Source organism: Bacillus rossius, chromosome 6, assembly GCF_032445375.1.
Source record: "Bacillus rossius redtenbacheri isolate Brsri chromosome 6, Brsri_v3, whole genome shotgun sequence".
Taxonomy (NCBI): domain Eukaryota; kingdom Metazoa; phylum Arthropoda; class Insecta; order Phasmatodea; family Bacillidae; genus Bacillus; species Bacillus rossius.
Genome location: NC_086334.1, coordinates 77,763,400 through 77,782,810, shown reverse-complemented (window position 1 = coordinate 77,782,810; position 19,411 = coordinate 77,763,400). Strand labels below are relative to the sequence as shown.

The 19,411-nt window shown below is 57.8% G+C and overlaps 1 protein-coding gene across 6 annotated transcripts in view; it reads right to left on the bottom strand.

Annotated features, from left to right (window-relative positions):
* The window catches only part of LOC134533322 (choline transporter-like 1), a 616,909-nt gene that overhangs the window by 88,646 nt on the left and 508,852 nt on the right, over positions 1–19,411 (bottom strand). The window lies entirely within an intron of this gene.

Sequence of the window (19,411 nt, the reverse complement as noted above, 5' to 3'; positions counted from 1 at the left end):
TGCTCATTGCATTTGAGATCCAACAAATTAAATTCCAGGTTTTCAAGTGAAATCATATAATCTGTTTGATAGCTAATAGTAATCATAGTAGTAGTAGTAGTAGTAGCAGGAGTCACTGGAGGTGGCGAGGCACACTATCACATAGACCCAGAGGGAGAAGAAGGCCACCAGAGCCAGGAAGGTGAGCAGGGGCTGCAGGAACAGCGCTGGCATGTCGGCCAGACACTCGGCCACTAGTAGTAGTAGTAGTAGTAGTAGCACTCACTGGAGGTGGCGAGGCACACTATCACATAGACCCAGAGGGAGAAGAAGGCCATAAGAGCCAGGAAGGTGAGCAGGGGCTGCAGGAACAGCGCTGACATGTCGGCCAGACACTCGGCCACTAGTAGTAGTAGTAGTAGTAGTAGCACTCACTGGAGGTGGCGAGGCACACTATCACATAGACCCAGAGGGAGAAGACGGCCACCAGAGCCAGGAAGGTGAGCAGGGGCTGCAGGAACAGCGCTGGCATGTCGGCCAGACACTCGGCCACCAGTAGTAGTAGTAGTAGCACTCACTGGAGGTGGCGAGGCACACTATCACATAGACCCAGAGGGAGAAGAAGGCCACCAGAGCCAGGAAGGTGAGCAGGGGCTGCAGGAACAGCGCTGGCATGTCGGCCAGACACTCGGCCACTAGTAGTAGTAGTAGCACTCACTGGAGGTGGAGAGGTACAATATCACATAGACCCAGAGGGAGAAGAAGGCCACCAGAGCCAGGAAGGTGAGCAGGGGCTGCAGGAACAGCGCTGGCATGTCGGCCAGACACTCGGCCACCAGTAGTAGTAGTAGTAGTAGCACTCACTGGAGGTGGCGAGGCACACTATCACATAGACCCAGAGGAAGAAGAAGGCCACCAGAGCCAGGAAGGTGAGCAGGGGCTGCAAGAACAGCGCTGGCATGTCGGCCAGACACTCGGCCACCAGTAGTAGTAGTAGTAGTAGCACTCACTGGAGGTGGCGAGGCACACTATCACATAGACCCAGAGGAAGAAGAAGGCCACCAGAGCCAGGAAGGTGAGCAGGGGCTGCAGGAACAGCGCTGGCATGTCGGCCAGACACTCGGCCACTACTAGTAGTAGTAGCACTCACTGGAGGTGGAGAGGCACACTATCACATAGACCCAGAGGGAGAAGAAGGCCACTAGAGCCAGGAAGGTGAGAAGGGGCTGCAGGAACAGCGCTGGCATGTCAGTCAGATACTCGGCCACTAGTAGTAGTAGTAGCACTCACTGGAGGTGGCGAGGCACACTATCACATAGACCCAGAGGGAGAAGAAGGCCACCAGAGCCAGGAAGGTGAGAAGGGGCTGCAGGAACAGCGCTGGCATGTCAGTCAGATACTCGGCCACTAGTAGTAGTAGTAGCACTCACTGGAGGTGGCGAGGCACACTATCACATAGACCCAGAGGGAGAAGAAGGCCACTAGAGCCAGGAAGGTGAGAAGGGGCTGCAGGAACAGCGCTGGCATGTCGGCCAGACACTCGGCCACTAGTAGTAGTAGTAGCACTCACTGGAGGTGGCGAGGCACACTATCACATAGACCCAGAGGAAGAAGAAGGCCACCAGAGCCAGGAAGGTGAGCAGGGGCTGCAGGAACAGCGCTGGCATGTCGGCCAGACACTCGGCCACTACTAGTAGTAGTAGCACTCACTGGAGGTGGAGAGGCACACTATCACATAGACCCAGAGGGAGAAGAAGGCCACCAGAGCCAGGAAGGTGAGCAGGGGCTGCAGGAACAGCGCTGGCATGTCGGCCAGACACTCGGCCACTACTAGTAGTAGTAGCACTCACTGGAGGTGGCGAGGCACACTATCACATAGACCCAGAGGGAGAAGAAGGCCACCAGAGCCAGGAAGGTGAGAAGGGGCTGCAGGAACAGCGCTGGCATGTCGTTCAGATACTCGGCCACTAGTAGTAGTAGTAGCACTCACTGGAGGTGGCGAGGCACACTATCACATAGACCCAGAGGGAGAAGAAGGCCACTAGAGCCAGGAAGGTGAGAAGGGGCTGCAGGAACAGCGCTGGCATGTCGGCCAGACACTCGGCCACTAGTAGTAGTAGTAGCACTCACTGGAGGTGGCGAGGCACACTATCACATAGACCCAGAGGGAGAAGAAGGCCACCAGAGCCAGGAAGGTGAGAAGGGGCTGCAGGAACAGCGCTGGCATGTCGGCCAGACACTCGGCCACTAGTAGTAGTAGTAGCACTCACTGGAGGTGGCGAGGCACACTATCACATAGACCCAGAGGGAGAAGAAGGCCACTAGAGCCAGGAAGGTGAGAAGGGGCTGCAGGAACAGCGCTGGCATGTCGGCCAGACACTCGGCCACTAGTAGTAGTAGTAGCACTCACTGGAGGTGGCGAGGCACACTATCACATAGACCCAGAGGGAGAAGAAGGCCACCAGAGCCAGGAAGGTGAGCAGGGGCTGCAGGAACAGCGCTGGCATGTCGGCCAGACACTCGGCCACTAGTAGTAGTAGTAGCACTCACTGGAGGTGGCGAGGCACACTATCACATAGACCCAGAGGGAGAAGAAGGCCACCAGAGCCAGGAAGGTGAGCAGGGGCTACAGGAACAGCGCTGGCATGTCGGCCAGACACTCGGCCACTAGTAGTAGTAGTAGCACTCACTGTAGGTGGCGAGGCACACTATCACATAGACCCAGAGGAAGAAGAAGGCCACCAGAGCCAGGAAGGTGAGCAGGGGCTGCAGGAACAGCGCAGGCATGTCGGCCAGACACTCGGCCACTACTAGTAGTAGTAGCACTCACTGGAGGTGGGAGGCACACTATCACATAGACCCAGAGGGAGAAGAAGGCCACCAGAGCCAGGAAGGTGAGCAGGGGCTGCAGGAACAGCGATGGCATGTCGGCCAGACACTCGGCCACTACTAGTAGTAGTAGCACTCACTGGAGGTGGCGAGGCACACTATCACATAGACCCAGAGGGAGAAGAAGGGCACCAGAGCCAGGAAGGTGAGCAGGGGCAGCAGGAACAGCGCTGGCATGTCGGCCAGACACTCGGCCACTAGTAGTAGTAGTAGCACTCACTGGAGGTGGCGAGGCACACTATCACATAGACCCAGAGGGAGAAGAAGGCCACCAGAGCCAGGAAGGTGAGCAGGGGCTGCAGGAACAGCGCTGGCATGTTGGCCAGACACTCGGCCACTAGTAGTAGTAGTAGCACTCACTGGAGGTGGCGAGGCACACTATCACATAGACCCAGAGGGAGAAGAAGGCCACCAGAGCCAGGAAGGTGAGCAGGGGCTGCAGGAACAGCGCTGGCATGTTGGCCAGACACTCGGCCACTAGTAGTAGTAGCACTCACTGGAGGTGGCGAGGCACACTATCACATAGACCCAGAGGAAGAAGAAAACCACCAGATCCAGGAAGGTGAGCAGGGGCTGCAGGAACAGCGCTGGCATGTTGGCCAGACACTCGGCCACTAGTAGTAGTAGTAGTAGCACTCACTGGAGGTGGCGAGGCACACTATCACATAGACCCAGAGGGAGAAGAAGGCCACCAGAGCCAGGAAGGTGAGCAGGGGCTGCAGGAACAGCGCTGGCATGTCGGCCAGATACTCGGCCACTACTAGTAGTAGTAGTAGCACTCACTGGAGGTGGCGAGGCACACTATCACATAGACCCAGAGGGAGAAGAAGGGCACCAGAGCCAGGAAGGTGAGCAGGGGCTGCAGGAACAGCGCTGGCATGTCGGCCAGACACTCGGCCACTACTAGTAGTAGTAGCACTCACTGGAGGTGGCGAGGCACACTATCACTTAGACCCAGAGGGAGAGGAAGGCCACCAGAGCCAGGAAGGTGAGCAGGGGCTGCAGGAACAGCGCTGGCATGTTGGCCAGACACTCGGCCACTAGTAGTAGTAGCACTCACTGGAGGTGGCGAGGCACACTATCACATAGACCCAGAGGAAGAAGAAAACCACCAGATCCAGGAAGGTGAGCAGGGGCTGCAGGAACAGCGCTGGCATGTCGGCCAGACACTCGGCCACTACTAGTAGTAGTAGCACTCACTGGAGGTGGCGAGGCACACTATCACTTAGACCCAGAGGGAGAAGAAGGCCACCAGAGCCAGGAAGGTGAGCAGGGGCTGCAGGAACAGCGCTGGCATGTCGGCCAGACACTCGGCCACTACTAGTAGTAGTAGCACTTACTGGAGGTGGCGAGGCACACTATCACATAGACCCAGAGGGAGAAGAAGGCCACCAGAGCCAGGAAGGTGAGCAGGGGCTGCAGGAACAGCGCAGGCATGTCGGCCAGACACTCGGCCACTACTAGTAGTAGTAGCACTCACTGGAGGTGGAGAGGCACACTATCACATAGACCCAGAGGGAGAAGAAGGCCACCAGAGCCAGGAAGGTGAGCAGGGGCTGCAGGAACAGCGCTGGCATGTCGGCCAGACACTCGGCCACTACTAGTAGTAGTAGCACTCACTGGAGGTGGCGAGGCACACTATCACATAGACCCAGAGGAAGAAGAAGGCCACCAGAGCCAGGAAGGTGAGCAGGGGCTGCAGGAACAGCGCTGGTATGTCGGTCAGACACTCGGCCACCAGTAGTAGTAGTAGTAGCACTCACTGGAGGTGGCGAGGCACACTATCACATAGACCCAGAGGAAGAAGAAAACCACCAGAGCCAGGAAGGTGAGCAGAGGTTGCAGGAACAGCGCTGGCATGTCGGCCAGACACTCGGCCACCAGTAGTAGTAGTAGTAGCACTCACTGGAGGTGGCGAGGCACACTATCACATAGACCCAGAGGGAGAAGAAGGCCACCAGAGCCAGGAAGGTGAGCAGGGGCTGCAGGAACAGCGCTGGCATGTCGGCCAGACACTCGGCCAACAGTAGTAGTAGTAGTAGCACTCACTGGAGGTGGCGAGGCACACTATCACATAGACCCAGAGGGAGAAGAAGGCCACCAGAGCCAGGAAGGTGAGCAGGGGCTGCAGGAACAGCGCTGGCATGTCGGCCAGACACTCGGCCACTAGTAGTAGTAGTAGTAGTAGTAGCACTCACTGGAGGTGGCAAGGCACACTATCACATAGACCCAGAGGGAGAAGAAGGCCACCAGAGCCAGGAAGGTGAGCAGGGGCTGCAGGAACAGCGCTTGCATGTCGGTCAACACTCGGCCACCAGTAGTAGTAGTAGTAGCACTCACTGGAGGTGGCAAGGCACACTATCACATAGACCCAGAGGGAGAAGAAGGCCACCAGAGCCAGGAAGGTGAGCAGGGGCTGCAGGAACAGCGCTGGCATGTCGGCCAGACACTCGGCCAATAGGAGTAGTAGTAGTAGCACTCACTGGAGGTGGCGAGGCACACTATCACATAGACCCAGAGGGAGAAGAAGGCCACCAGAGCCAGGAAGGTGAGCAGGTGCTGCAGGAACAGCGCTGGCATGTCGGCCAGACACTCGGCCGCTACTAGTAGTAGTAGCACTCACTGGAGGTGGAGAGGTACACTATCACATAGACCCAGAGGGAGAAGACGGCCACCAGAGCCAGGAAGGTGAGCAGGGGCTGCAGGAACAGCGCAGGCATGTCGGCCAGACACTCGGCCGCTACTAGTAGTAGTAGCACTCACTGGAGGTGGAGAGGTACACTATCACATAGACCCAGAGGGAGAAGACGGCCACCAGAGCCAGGAAGGTGAGCAGGGGCTGCAGGAACAGCGCTTGCATGTCGGTCAACACTCGGCCACCAGTAGTAGTAGTAGTAGCACTCACTGGAGGTGGCAAGGCACACTATCACATAGACCCAGAGGGAGAAGAAGGCCACCAGAGCCAGGAAGGTGAGCAGGGGCTGCAGGAACAGCGCTGGCATGTCGGCCAGACACTCGGCCAACAGTAGTAGTAGTAGTAGCACTCACTGGAGGTGGCGAGGCACACTATCACATAGACCCAGAGGGAGAAGAAGGCCACCAGAGCCAGGAAGGTGAGCAGGGGCTGCAGGAACAGCGCTGGCATGTCGGCCAGACACTCGGCCACTAGTAGTAGTAGTAGTAGTAGTAGCACTCACTGGAGGTGGCAAGGCACACTATCACATAGACCCAGAGGGAGAAGAAGGCCACCAGAGCCAGGAAGGTGAGCAGGGGCTGCAGGAACAGCGCTTGCATGTCGGTCAACACTCGGCCACCAGTAGTAGTAGTAGTAGCACTCACTGGAGGTGGCAAGGCACACTATCACATAGACCCAGAGGGAGAAGAAGGCCACCAGAGCCAGGAAGGTGAGCAGGGGCTGCAGGAACAGCGCTGGCATGTCGGCCAGACACTCGGCCAATAGGAGTAGTAGTAGTAGCACTCACTGGAGGTGGCGAGGCACACTATCACATAGACCCAGAGGGAGAAGAAGGCCACCAGAGCCAGGAAGGTGAGCAGGGGCTGCAGGAACAGCGCTTGCATGTCGGTCAACACTCGGCCATCAGTAGTAGTAGTAGTAGCACTCACTGGAGGTGGCGAGGCACACTATCACATAGACCCAGAGGGAGAAGAAGGCCACCAGAGCCAGGAAGGTAAGCAGGGGCTGCAGGAACAGCGCTGGCATGTCGGCCAGACACTCGGCCAATAGGAGTAGTAGTAGTAGCACTCACTGGAGGTGGCGAGGCACACTATCACATAGACCCAGAGGGAGAAGAAGGCCACCAGAGCCAGGAAGGTGAGCAGGTGCTGCAGGAACAGCGCTGGCATGTCGGCCAGACACTCGGCCGCTACTAGTAGTAGTAGCACTCACTGGAGGTGGAGAGGTAAACTATCACATAGACCCAGAGGGAGAAGACGGCCACCAGAGCCAGGAAGGTGAGCAGGGGCTGCAGGAACAGCGCTGGCATGTCGGCCAGACACACGGCCGCTACTAGTAGTAGTAGCACTCACTGGAGGTGGAGAGGTACACTATCACATAGACCCAGAGGAAGAAGAAGGCCACCAGAGCCAGGAAGGTGAGCAGGGGCTGCAGGAACAGCGCAGGCATGTCGGCCAGACACTCGGCCACTACTAGTAGTAGTAGCACTCACTGGAGGTGGCGAGGCACACTATCACATAGACCCAGAGGGAGAAGAAGGCCACCAGAGCCAGGAAGGTGAGCAGGGGCTGCAGGAACAGCGCTGGCATGTCGGCCAGACACTCGGCCACCAGTAGTAGTAGTAGTAGCACTCACTGGAGGTGGCGAGGCACACTATCACATAGACCCAGAGGGAGAAGAAGGCCACCAGAGCCAGGAAGGTGAGCAGGGGCTGCAGGAACAGCGCTGGCATGTCGGCCAGACACTCGGCCACCAGTAGTAGTAGTAGTAGCACTCACTGGAGGTGGCGAGGCACACTATCACATAGACCCAGAGGAAGAAGAAAATACCAGAGCCAGGAAGGTGAGCAGGGGCTGCAGGAAAAGCGCTGGCATGTTGGCCAGACACTCGGCCACTACTAGTAGTAGTAGTAGCACTCACTGGAGGTGGCGAGGCACACTATAACATAGACACAGAGGAAAAAGAAGGCCACCAGAGCCAGGAAGGTGAGCAGGGGCTGCAGGAACAGCGCTGGCATGTCAGTCAGATACTCGGCCACTAGTAGTAGTAGTAGCACTCACTGGAGGTGGCGAGGCACACTATCACATAGACCCAGAGGGAGAAGAAGGTCACTAGAGCCAGGAAGGTGAACAGGGGCTGCAGGAACAGCGCTGGCATGTCAGTCAGATACTCGGCCACTACTAGTAGTAGTAGTAGCACTCACTGGAGGTGGCGAGGCACACTATCACATAGACCCAGAGGGAGAAGAAGGCCACCAGAGCCAGGAAGGTGAGCAGGGGCTGCAGTAACAGCGCTGGCATGTCGGCCAGACACTCGGCCACCAGTAGTAGTAGTAGTAGCACTCACTGGAGGTGGCGAGGCACACTATCACATAGACCCAGAGGAAGAAGAAAACCACCAGAGCCAGGAAGGTGAGCAGGGGCTGCAGGAAAAGCGCTGGCATGTTGGCCAGACACTCGGCCACTAGTAGTAGTAGTAGTAGCACTCACTGGAGGTGGCGAGGCACACTATCACATAGACCCAGAGGGAGAAGAAGGCCACCAGAGCCAGGAAGGTGAGCAGGGGCTGCAGGAACAGCGCTGGCATGTCGGCCAGACACTCGGCCACCAGTAGTAGTAGTAGTAGCACTCACTGGATGTGGCGAGGCACACTATCACATAGACCCAGAGGGAGAAGAAGGCCACCAGAGCCAGGAAGGTGAGCAGGGGCTGCAGGAACAGCGCTGGCATGTCGGCCAGACACTCGGCCACTAGTAGTAGTAGTAGCACTCACTGGAGGTGGCGAGGCACACTATCACATAGACCCAGAGGGAGAAGAAGGCCACCAGAGCCAGGAAGGTGAGCAGGGGCTGCAGGAACAGCGCTGGCATGTCAGTCAGATACTCGGCCACTACTAGTAGTAGTAGTAGCACTCACTGGAGGTGGCGAGGCACACTATCACATAGACCCAGAGGGAGAAGAAGGGCACAAGAGCCAGGAAGGTGAGCAGGGGCTGCAGGAACAGCGCTGGCATGTCGGCCAGACACTCGGCCACTAGTAGTAGTAGTAGCACTCACTGGAGGTGGCGAGGCACACTATCACATAGACCCAGAGGGAGAAGAAGGCCACCAGAGCCAGGAAGGTGAGCAGGGGCTGCAGGAACAGCGCTGGCATGTCGGCCAGACACTCGGCCACTACTAGTAGTAGTAGCACTCACTGGAGGTGGCGAGGCACACTATCACTTAGACCCAGAGGGAGAAGAAGGCCACCAGAGCCAGGAAGGTGAGCAGGGGCTGCAGGAACAGCGCTGGCATGTCGGCCAGACACTCGGCCACTACTAGTAGTAGTAGCACTTACTGGAGGTGGCGAGGCACACTATCACATAGACCCAGAGGGAGAAGAAGGTTACCAGAGCCAGGAAGGTGAGCAGGGGCTGCAGGAACAGCGATGGCATGTCGGCCAGACACTCGGCCACTACTAGTAGTAGTAGCACTCACTGGAGGTGGCGAGGCACACTATCACATAGACCCAGAGGGAGAAGAAGGGCACCAGAGCCAGGAAGGTGAGCAGGGGCAGCAGGAACAGCGCTGGCATGTCGGCCAGACACTCGGCCACTAGTAGTAGTAGTAGCACTCACTGGAGGTGGCGAGGCACACTATCACATAGACCCAGAGGGAGAAGAAGGCCACCAGAGCCAGGAAGGTGAGCAGGGGCTGCAGGAACAGCGCTGGCATGTCGGCCAGACACTCGGCCAACAGTAGTAGTAGTAGTAGCACTCACTGGAGGTGGCGAGGCACACTATCACATAGACCCAGAGGGAGAAGAAGGCCACCAGAGCCAGGAAGGTGAGCAGGGGCTGCAGGAACAGCGCTGGCATGTCGGCCAGACACTCGGCCACTAGTAGTAGTAGTAGTACTCACTGGAGGTGGCAAGGCACACTATCACATAGACCCAGAGGGAGAAGAAGGCCACCAGAGCCAGGAAGGTGAGCAGGGGCTGCAGGAACAGCGCTGGCATGTCGGTCAGACACTCGGCCACCAGTAGTAGTAGTAGTAGCACTCACTGGAGGTGGCAAGGCACACTATCACATAGACCCAGAGGGAGAAGAAGGCCACCAGAGCCAGGAAGGTGAGCAGGGGCTGCAGGAACAGCGCTGGCATGTCGGCCAGACACTCGGCCATCAGTAGTAGTAGTAGTAGCACTCACTGGAGGTGGCGAGGCACACTATCACATAGACCCAGAGGGAGAAGAAGGCCACCAGAGCCAGGAAGGTGAGCAGGGGCTGCAGGAACAGCGCTGGCATGTCGGCCACACACTCGGCCAATAGTAGTAGTAGTAGTAGCACTCACTGGAGGTGGCGAGGCACACTATCACATAGACCCAGAGGGAGAAGAAGGCCACCAGAGCCAGGAAGGTGAGCAGGGGCTGCAGGAACAGCGCTGGCATGTCGGCCAGACACTCGGCCGCTACTAGTAGTAGTAGCACTCACTGGAGGTGGAGAGGTACACTATCACATAGACCCAGAGGGAGAAGACGGCCACCAGAGCCAGGAAGGTGAGCAGGGGCTGCAGGAACAGCGCAGGCATGTCGGCCAGACACTCGGCCGCTACTAGTAGTAGTAGCACTCACTGGAGGTGGAAAGGTACACTATCACATAGACCCAGAGGGAGAAGACGGCCACCAGAGCCAGGAAGGTGAGCAGGGGCTGCAGGAACAGCGCTGGCATGTCGGCCAGACACTCGGCCACCAGTAGTAGTAGTAGTAGCACTCACTGGAGGTGGCGAGGCACACTATCACATAGACCCAGAGGGAGAAGAAGGCCACCAGAGCCAGGAAGGTGAGCAGGGGCTGCAGGAACAGCGCTGGCATGTCGGCCAGACACTCGGCCACCAGTAGTAGTAGTAGTAGCACTCACTGGAGGTGGCGAGGCACACTATCACATAGACCCAGAGGGAAAAGAAGGCCACCAGAGCCAGGAAGGTGAGCAGGGGCTGCAGGAACAGCGCTGGCATGTCGGCCAGACACTCGGCCACCAGTAGTAGTAGTAGTAGCACTCACTGGAGGTGGCGAGGCACACTATCACATAGACCCAGAGGAAGAAGAAAACCACCAGAGCCAGGAAGGTGAGCAGGGGCTGCAGGAAAAGCGCTGGCATGTTGGCCAGACACTCGGCCACTACTAGTAGTAGTAGTAGCACTCACTGGAGGTGGCGAGGCACACTATCACATAGACCCAGAGGGAGAAGAAGGCCACCAGAGCCAGGAAGGTGAGCAGGGGCTGCAGGAACAGCGCTGGCATGTCGGCCAGACACTCGGCCACCAGTAGTAGTAGTAGTAGCACTCACTGGAGGTGGCGAGGCACACTATCACATAGACCCAGAGGGAGAAGAAGGCCACCAGAGCCAGGAAAGTGAGCAGGGGCTGCAGGAACAGCGCTGGCATGTCGGCCAGACACTCGGCCACTAGTAGTAGTAGTAGTAGCACTCACTGGAGGTGGCGAGGCACACTATCACATAGACCCAGAGGGAGAAGAAGGCCACCAGAGCCAGGAAGAAGAGCAGGGGCTGCAGAAACAGCGCTGGAATGTCGGCCAGACACTCGGCCACTAGTAGTAGTAGTAGCACTCACTGGAGGTGGCGAGGCACACTATCACATAGACCCAGAGGGAGAAGAAGGACACCAAAGCCAGGAAGGTGAGCAGGGGCTGCAGGAACAGCGCTGGCATATCGGTCAGACACTCGTCCACCAGTAGTAGTAGTAGTAGTAGCACTCACTGGAGGTGGCGAGGCACACTATAACATAGACCCAGAGGAAGAAGAAGGCCACCAGAGCCAGGAAGGTGAGCAGGGGCTGCAGGAACAGCGCTGGCATGTCAGTCAGATACTCGGCCACTAGTAGTAGTAGTAGCACTCACTGGAGGTGGCGAGGCACACTATCACATAGACCCAGAGGGAGAAGAAGGCCACTAGAGCCAGGAAGGTCAGCAGGGGCTGCAGGAACAGCGCTGGCATGTTAGTCAGATACTCGGCCACTACTAGTAGTAGTAGTAGCACTCACTGGAGGTGGCGAGGCACACTATCACATAGACCCAGAGGGAGAAGAAGGCCACCAGAGCCAGGAAAGTGAGCAGGGGCTGCAGTAACAGCGCTGGCATGTCGGCCAGACACTCGGCCACCAGTAGTAGTAGTAGTAGCACTCACTGGAGGTGGCGAGGCACACTATCACATAGACCCAGAGGAAGAAGAAAACCACCAGAGCCAGGAAGGTGAGCAGGGGCTGCAGGAAAAGCGCTGGCATGTTGGCCAGACACTCGGCCACTAGTAGTAGTAGTAGTAGCACTCACTGGAGGTGGCGAGGCACACTATCACATAGACCCAGAGGGAGAAGAAGGCCACCAGAGCCAGGAAGGTGAGCAGGGGCTGCAGGAACAGCGCTGGCATGTCGGCCAGACACTCGGCCACCAGTAGTAGTAGTAGTAGCACTCACTGGAGGTGGCGAGGCACACTATCACATAGACCCAGAGGGAGAAGAAGGCCACCAGAGCCAGGAAGGTGAGCAGGGGCTGCAGGAACAGCGCTGGCATGTCGGCCAGACACTCGGCCACTAGTAGTAGTAGTAGCACTCACTGGAGGTGGCGAGGCACACTATCACATAGACCCAGAGGGAGAAGAAGGCCACCAGAGCCAGGAAGGTGAGCAGGGGCTGCAGGAACAGCGCTGGCATGTCGGTCAGACACTCGTCCACCAGTAGTAGTAGTAGTAGTAGCACTCACTGGAGGTGGCGAGGCACACTATCACATAGACCCAGAGGAAGAAGAAGGCCACCAGAGCCAGGAAGGTGAGCAGGGGCTGCAGGAACAGCGCTGGCATGTCGGCCAGACACTCGGCCACTACTAGTAGTAGTAGCACTCACTGGAGGTGGCGAGGCACACTATCACATAGACCCAGAGGGAGAAGAAGGCCACCAGAGCCAGGAAGGTGAGCAGGGCCTGCAGGAACAGCGCTGGCATGTCGGCCAGACACTCGGCCACTACTAGTAGTAGTAGCACTCACTGGAGGTGGCGAGGCACACTATCACTTAGACCCAGAGGGAGAAGAAGGCCACCAGAGCCAGGAAGGTGAGCAGGGGCTGCAGGAACAGCGCTGGCATGTCGGCCAGACACTCGGCCACTACTAGTAGTAGTAGCACTCACTGGAGGTGGCGAGGCACACTATCACATAGACCCAGAGGGAGAAGAAGGGCACCAGAGCCAGGAAGGTGAGCAGGGGCTGCAGGAACAGCGCTGGCATGTTGGCCAGACACTCGGCCACTAGTAGTAGTAGTAGTAGCACTCACTGGAGGTGGCGAGGCACACTATCACATAGACCCAGAGGGAGAAGAAGGGCACCAGAGCCAGGAAGGTGAGCAGGGGCTGCAGGAACAGCGCTGGCATGTCGGCCAGACACTCGGCCACTAGTAGTAGTAGTAGCACTCACTGGAGGTGGCGAGGCACACTATCACATAGACCCAGAGGGAGAAGAAGGCCACCAGAGCCAGGAAGGTGAGCAGGGGCTGCAGGAACAGCGCTGGCATGTCAGTCAGATACTCGGCCACTACTAGTAGTAGTAGTAGCACTCACTGGAGGTGGCGAGGCACACTATCACATAGACCCAGAGGGAGAAGAAGGGCACCAGAGCCAGGAAGGTGAGCAGGGGCTGCAGGAACAGCGCTGGCATGTCGGCCAGACACTCGGCCACTAGTAGTAGTAGTAGCACTCACTGGAGGTGGCGAGGCACACTATCACATAGAACCAGAGGGAGAAGAAGGCCACCAGAGCCAGGAAGGTGAGCAGGGGCTGCAGGAACAGCGCTGGCATGTCGGCCAGACACTCGGCCACTACTAGTAGTAGTAGCACTCACTGGAGGTGGCGAGGCACACTATCACTTAGACCCAGAGGGAGAAGAAGGCCACCAGAGCCAGGAAGGTGAGCAGGGGCTGCAGGAACAGCGCTGGCATGTCGGCCAGACACTCGGACACTACTAGTAGTAGTAGCACTGACTGGAGGTGGCGAGGCACACTATCACATAGACCCAGAGGGAGAAGAAGGCCACCAGAGCCAGGAAGGTGAGCAGGGGCTGCAGGAACAGCGCTGGCATGTCGGCCAGACACTCGGCCACTACTAGTAGTAGTAGCACTCACTGGAGGTGGCGAGGCACACTATCACATAGACCCAGAGGGAGAAGAAGGGCACCAGAGCCAGGAAGGTGAGCAGGGGCAGCAGGAACAGCGCTGGCATGTCGGCCAGACACTCGGCCACTAGTAGTAGTAGTAGCACTCACTGGAGGTGGCGAGGCACACTATCACATAGACCCAGAGGGAGAAGAAGGCCACCAGAGCCAGGAAGGTGAGCAGGGGCTGCAGGAACAGCGCTGGCATGTCGGCCAGACACTCGGCCAACAGTAGTAGTAGTAGTAGCACTCACTGGAGGTGGCGAGGCACACTATCACATAGACCCAGAGGGAGAAGAAGGCCACCAGAGCCAGGAAGGTGAGCAGGGGCTGCAGGAACAGCGCTGGCATGTCGGCCAGACACTCGGCCACTAGTAGTAGTAGTAGTAGTAGCACTCACTGGAGGTGGCAAGGCACACTATCACATAGACCCAGAGGGAGAAGAAGGCCACCAGAGCCAGGAAGGTGAGCAGGGGCTGCAGGAACAGCGCTGGCATGTCGGTCAGACACTCGGCCACCAGTAGTAGTAGTAGTAGCACTCACTGGAGGTGGCAAGGCACACTATCACATAGACCCAGAGGAAGAAGAAGGCCAACAGAGCCAGGAAGGTGAGCAGGGGCTGCAGGAACAGCGCTGGCATGTCGGCCAGACACTCGGCCATCAGTAGTAGTAGTAGTAGCACTCACTGGAGGTGGCGAGGCACACTATCACATAGACCCAGAGGGAGAAGAAGGCCACCAGAGCCAGGAAGGTGAGCAGGGGCTGCAGGAACAGCGCTGGCATGTCGGCCAGACACTCGGCCAATAGTAGTAGTAGTAGTAGCACTCACTGGAGGTGGCGAGGCACACTATCACATAGACCCAGAGGGAGAAGAAGGCCACCAGAGCCAGGAAGGTGAGCAGGGGCTGCAGGAACAGCGCTGGCATGTCGGCCAGACACTCGGCCGCTACTAGTAGTAGTAGCACTCACTGGAGGTGGCGAGGCACACTATCACATAGACCCAGAGGGAGAAGAAGGCCACCAAAGCCAGGAAGGTGAGCAGGGGCTGCAGGAACAGCGCTGGCATGTCGGTCAGACACTCGTCCACCAGTAGTAGTAGTAGTAGTAGTAGCACTCACTGGAGGTGGCGAGGCACACTATAACATAGACCCAGAGGAAGAAGAAGGCCACCAGAGCCAGGAAGGTGAGCAGGGGCTGCAGGAACAGCGCTGGCATGTCAGTCAGATACTCGGCCACTAGTAGTAGTAGTAGCACTCACTGGAGGTGGCGAGGCACACTATCACATAGACCCAGAGGGAGAAGAAGGCCACTAGAGCCAGGAAGGTGAGCAGGGGCTGCAGGAACAGCGCTGGCATGTCAGTCAGATACTCGGCCACTAGTAGTAGTAGTAGCACTCACTGGAGGTGGCGAGGCACACTATCACATAGACCCAGAGGGAGAAGAAGGCCACTAGAGCCAGGAAGGTGAGCAGGGGCTGCAGGAACAGCGCTGGCATGTCAGTCAGATACTCGGCCACTACTAGTAGTAGTAGTAGCACTCACTGGAGGTGGCGAGGCACACTATCACATAGACCCAGAGGGAGAAGAAGGCCACTAGAGCCAGGAAGGTGAGCAGGGGCTGCAGGAACAGCGCTGGCATGTCAGTCAGATACTCGGCCACTACTAGTAGTAGTAGTAGCACTCACTGGAGGTGGCGAGGCACACTATCACATAGACCCAGAGGGAGAAGAAGGCCACCAGAGCCAGGAAAGTGAGCAGGGGCTGCAGTAACAGCGCTGGCATGTCGGCCAGACACTCGGCCACCAGTAGTAGTAGTAGTAGCACTCACTGGAGGTGGCGAGGCACACTATCACATAGACCCAGAGGAAGAAGAAAACCACCAGAGCCAGGAAGGTGAGCAGGGGCTGCAGGAAAAGCGCTGGCATGTTGGCCAGACACTCGGCCACTAGTAGTAGTAGTAGTAGCACTCACTGGAGGTGGCGAGGCACACTATCACATAGACCCAGAGGGAGAAGAAGGCCACCAGAGCCAGGAAGGTGAGCAGGGGCTGCAGGAACAGCGCTGGCATGTCGGCCAGACACTCGGCCACCAGTAGTAGTAGTAGTAGCACTCACTGGAGGTGGCGAGGCACACTATCACATAGACCCAGAGGGAGAAGAAGGCCACCAGAGCCAGGAAGGTGAGCAGGGGCTGCAGGAACAGCGCTGGCATGTCGGCCAGACACTCGGCCACTAGTAGTAGTAGTAGTAGCACTCACTGGAGGTGGCGAGGCACACTATCACATAGACCCAGAGGGAGAAGAAGGCCACCAGAGCCAGGAAGGTGAGCAGGGGCTGCAGAAACAGCGCTGGCATGTCGGCCAGACACTCGGCCACTAGTAGTAGTAGTAGCACTCACTGGAGGTGGCGAGGCACACTATCACATAGACCCAGAGGGAGAAGAAGGCTACCAGAGCCAGGAAGGTGAGCAGGGGCTGCAGGAACAGCGCTGGCATGTCGGTCAGACACTCGTCCACCAGTAGTAGTAGTAGTAGTAGCACTCACTGGAGGTGGCGAGGCACACTATCACATAGACCCAGAGGAAGAAGAAGGCCACCAGAGCCAGGAAGGTGAGCAGGGGCTGCAGGAACAGCGCTGGCATGTCAGTCAGATACTCGGCCACTAGTAGTAGTAGTAGCACTCACTGGAGGTGGCGAGGCACACTATCACATAGACCCAGAGGGAGAAGAAGGCCACCAGAGCCAGGAAGGTGAGCAGGGGCTGCAGTAACAGCGCTTGCATGTCGGCCAGACACTCGGCCACTAGTAGTAGTAGTAGCACTCACTGGAGGTGGCGAGGCACACTATCACATAGACCCAGAGGGAGAAGAAGGCCACCAGAGCCAGGAAGGTGAGCAGGGGCTGCAGGAACAGCGCTGGCATGTCGGTCAGACACTCGGCCACTAGTAGTAGTAGTAGCACTTACTGGAGGTGGCGAGGCACACTATCACATAGACCCAGAGGGAGAAGAAGGCCACCAGAGCCAGGAAGGTGAGCAGGGGCTGCAGTAACAGCGCTGGCATGTCGGCCAGACACTCGGCCACTAGTAGTAGTAGTAGCACTCACTGGAGGTGGCGAGGCACACTATCACATAGACCCAGAGGGAGAAGAAGGCCACCAGAGCCAGGAAGGTGAGCAGGGGCTGCAGGAACAGCGCTGGCATGTCGGCCAGACACTCGGCCACTACTAGTAGTAGTAGCACTCACTGGAGGTGGCGAGGCACACTATCACTTAGACCCAGAGGGAGAGGAAGGCCACCAGAGCCAGGAAGGTGAGCAGGGGCTGCAGGAACAGCGCTGGCATGTTGGCCAGACACTCGGCCACTAGTAGTAGTAGCACTCACTGGAGGTGGCAAGGCACACTATCACATAGACCCAGAGGAAGAAGAAAACCACCAGATCCAGGAAGGTGAGCAGGGGCTGCAGGAACAGCGCTGGCATGTTGGCCAGACACTCGGCCACTAGTAGTAGTAGTAGTAGCACTCACTGGAGGTGGCGAGGCACACTATCACATAGACCCAGAGGGAGAAGAAGGGCACCAGAGCCAGGAAGGTGAGCAGGGGCTGCAGGAACAGCGCTGGCATGTCGGCCAGACACTCGGCCACTAGTAGTAGTAGTAGCACTCACTGGAGGTGGAGAGGCACACTATCACATAGACCCAGAGGGAGAAGAAGGCCACCAGAGCCAGGAAGGTGAGCAGGGGCTGCAGGAACAGCGCTGGCATGTCGGCCAGACACTCGGCCACTACTAGTAGTAGTAGCACTCACTGGAGGTGGCGAGGCACACTATCACATAGACCCAGAGGGAGAAGAAGGCCACCAGAGCCAGGAAGGTGAGCAGGGGCTGCAGGAACAGCGCTGGCATGTCGGCCAGACACTCGGCCACTACTAGTAGTAGTAGCACTTACTGGAGGTGGCGAGGCACACTATCACATAGACCCAGAGGGAGAAGAAGGCCACCAGAGCCAGGAAGGTGAGCAGGGGCTGCAGGAACAGCGCAGGCATGTCGGCCAGACACTCGGCCACTACTAGTAGTAGTAGCACTCACTGGAGGTGGAGAGGCACACTATCACATAGACCCAGAGGGAGAAGAAGGCCACCAGAGCCAGGAAGGTGAGCAGGGGCTGCAGGAACAGCGCTGGCATGTCGGCCAGACACTCGGCCACCAGTAGTAGTAGTAGTAGCACTCACTGGAGGTGGCAAGGCACACTATCACATAGACCCAGAGGGAGAAGAAGGCCACCAGAGCCAGGAAGGTGAGCAGGGGCTGCAGGAACAGCGCTGGCATGTCGGCCAGACACTCGGCCACTACTAGTAGTAGTAGCACTCACTGGAGGTGGCGAGGCACACTATCACATAGACCCAGAGGAAGAAGAAGGCCACCAGAGCCAGGAAGGTGAGCAGGGGCTGCAGGAACAGCGCTGGTATGTCGGTCAGACACTCGGCCACCAGTAGTAGTAGTAGTAGCACTCACTGGAGGTGGCGAGGCACACTATCACATAGACCCAGAGGAAGAAGAAAACCACCAGAGCCAGGAAGGTGAGCAGAGGTTGCAGGAACAGCGCTGGCATGTCGGCCAGACACTCGGCCACCAGTAGTAGTAGTAGTAGCACTCACTGGAGGTGGCGAGGCACACTATCACATAGACCCAGAGGGAGAAGAAGGCCACCAGAGCCAGGAAGGTGAGCAGGGGCTGCAGGAACAGCGCTGGCATGTCGGCCAGACACTCGGCCAACAGTAGTAGTAGTAGTAGCACTCACTGGAGGTGGCGAGGCACACTATCACATAGACCCAGAGGAAGAAGAAAACCACCAGAGCCAGGAAGGTGAGCAGAGGTTGCAGGAACAGCGCTGGCATGTCGGCCAGACACTCGGCCACCAGTAGTAGTAGTAGTAGCACTCACTGGAGGTGGCGAGGCACACTATCACATAGACCCAGAGGGAGAAGAAGGCCACCAGAGCCAGGAAGGTGAGCAGGGGCTGCAGGAACAGCGCTGGCATGTCGGCCAGACACTCGGCCACCAGTAGTAGTAGTAGTAGCACTCACTGGAGGTGGCGAGGCACACTATCACATAGACCCAGAGGGAGAAGAAGGCCACCAGAGCCAGGAAGGTGAGCAGGGGCTGCAGGAACAGCGCTGGCATGTCGGCCAGACACTCGGCCAACAGTAGTAGTAGTAGTAGCACTCACTGGAGGTGGCGAGGCACACTATCACATAGACCCAGAGGGAGAAGAAGGCCACCAGAGCCAGGAAGGTGAGCAGGGGCTGCAGGAACAGCGCTGGCATGTCGGCCAGACACTCGGCCACTAGTAGTAGTAGTAGTAGTAGCACTCACTGGAGGTGGCAAGGCACACTATCACATAGACCCAGAGGGAGAAGAAGGCCACCAGAGCCAGGAAGGTGAGCAGGGGCTGCAGGAACAGCGCTTGCATGTCGGTCAGACACTCGGCCACCAGTAGTAGTAGTAGTAGCACTCACTGGAGGTGGCAAGGCACACTATCACATAGACCCAGAGGGAGAAGAAGGCCACCAGAGCCAGGAAGGTGAGCAGGGGCTGCAGGAACAGCGCTGGCATGTCGGCCAGACACTCGGCCATCAGTAGTAGTAGTAGTAGCACTCACTGGAGGTGG